General features: G+C 36.6%; 1 protein-coding gene across 8 annotated transcripts in view; it reads left to right on the top strand.

The window, feature by feature from the left end:
- The window catches only part of LOC106882013 (epsin-2), a 102,038-nt gene that overhangs the window by 97,076 nt on the left and 3,096 nt on the right, over positions 1-1,866 (top strand). The gene's annotated exons all lie outside the window — the stretch shown is intronic.

Consider the following 1,866-nt stretch of genomic DNA (forward strand, 5'->3'; position numbering starts at 1 on the left):
CTCTTTTTTTTTTTTTTTTTTCTTTTTTCTGTTTTAATATATTTTGATGGTGAAATTTTTCCCTGGAAGTATTTTGTATTTTGATTGTTTTTTTCTTTTTCACTGTTATAAATTAAATAAATTTTATGATATTGTTTCTATTCATATTGATAAAGTATATAATAGCTATAATGATGATTGTTTAAATTGATTAATTCTTTTTAACCAGTTAACTTCAATATTTATATTCATGTATAATATGTATTTTGCTTAGTGAATGAATACTTCCAAATTGTTGATATTAATGTTATTATTGTTATTGATGTTGTTGTTGTTATTAAGGTGGTGGTACCAGTCAAGTACTGGAGTTGATGCAATCAACTTATGCTTCTCCTTCAAATTGGCTAGTTAAGGGTTATCTCCACAGATTTTCTATAGAAATTATTGCCAGCACTGATTTGTTATAACATTTCGTATCTGAGTATGCTTATGTAAGCAACAATGAGATTGAAGAGGACAAATGGGTAATGGGTGTATATGCCATATTTTTTACTCCTTGATCAGCTCCCATCCAACCCATTAATCATCCATGAACCCGTTGCTTAAATATCCACCAAATAGAGCAGTGTAACATTATTGGATATACCAGTTTTACATATATATATAGACTTGTTGAGGCAAGTGAAATCGAAATCGAACTAAATTCGACGACTGGCACCCGTGCCAACGTCGTCTCCTTCATTGGACACGAAACTCAGCTTGCAAAGACTTATTGGGGCAAGCGAAAGCGAAATCGGGATGGCACCTGTGCCCAGCGTCGCCTTTCTGGCACTTGTGCCCATGACATGTGTAAGCGAGATCGTTGCCAGTGCCCCTGGACTGGCTCTTGTGCGGGTGGCACATAAAATACACCATTTTGAGCATGGCTGTTGCCAGTACCGCCTGACTGGCCTTCGTGCGGGTGACACGTAAAAGCACCCACTACACTCTCTGAGTGGTTGGCGTTAGGAAGGGCATCCAGCTGTAGAAACTCTACCAAATCAGATTGGAGCATGGTGTAGCCATCTGGTTTCACCAGTCCTCAGTCAAATCGTCTAACCCATGCTAGCATGGAAAGCGGACGTTAAACGATGATGATATATATATATAGATAGATAGATAGATATAGATATATGTATAAAAATATATTTATGTATATATAACAGTCCCATTAGAATGTTAAAGTGAAGGTAAACAGAACAAGCCTCCACTGAAAAAAAAATGAAGAGCACATTGACTTATTTTCTAGGATTTTTTCTTTTTTTTTTCTCTGCCTGCCGTATGAGATTATGGTATCAAACAAATGACAACAACAGTGGCTCAGTGGTTAGAGCGTCAGGCTTATAATCATGAGTTAGTGAGTTTGATTCCTGGACCAGTCTGTGTGTGTTGTGTTCTTGAGCAAGACACTTCATTTCATGTCGCTCCTGTTCATTCAGCTGTAGAAATGACTTGTGATGTCACTGGTGCCAAGCTGTATCGGCTTTTGCCTTTCCCCTGGATAACACTGGTGGAGTGGAGAGGGTACTTTATTTTATCAGCCCGAAGACAAAAGGTAAAGTCAACCACAACATGATTTGAGCTCTGAACTGGAAGAAAAACTACTCAACATTTTACCCAACTCGCAATTCTGCCAGCTGATAACAAATAATTATTGGTTCTAGGTTCAGTCCCTGTGCATGGCACCTTGGGCAAATGTTTTCTACTGTAGCTTTGGGCTGACCAAAGCCTTTTAAGTGGATTTGGTAGACAGAAACTGAAAGAAGCCAGTCGTGTGTATATATATATATATATATATATATATATAATAAATAAATATATATATATATATATATATATATATATATA

The sequence above is a fragment of the Octopus bimaculoides genome, chromosome 21 (assembly GCF_001194135.2).
Source record: "Octopus bimaculoides isolate UCB-OBI-ISO-001 chromosome 21, ASM119413v2, whole genome shotgun sequence".
Lineage (NCBI taxonomy): Eukaryota > Metazoa > Mollusca > Cephalopoda > Octopoda > Octopodidae > Octopus > Octopus bimaculoides.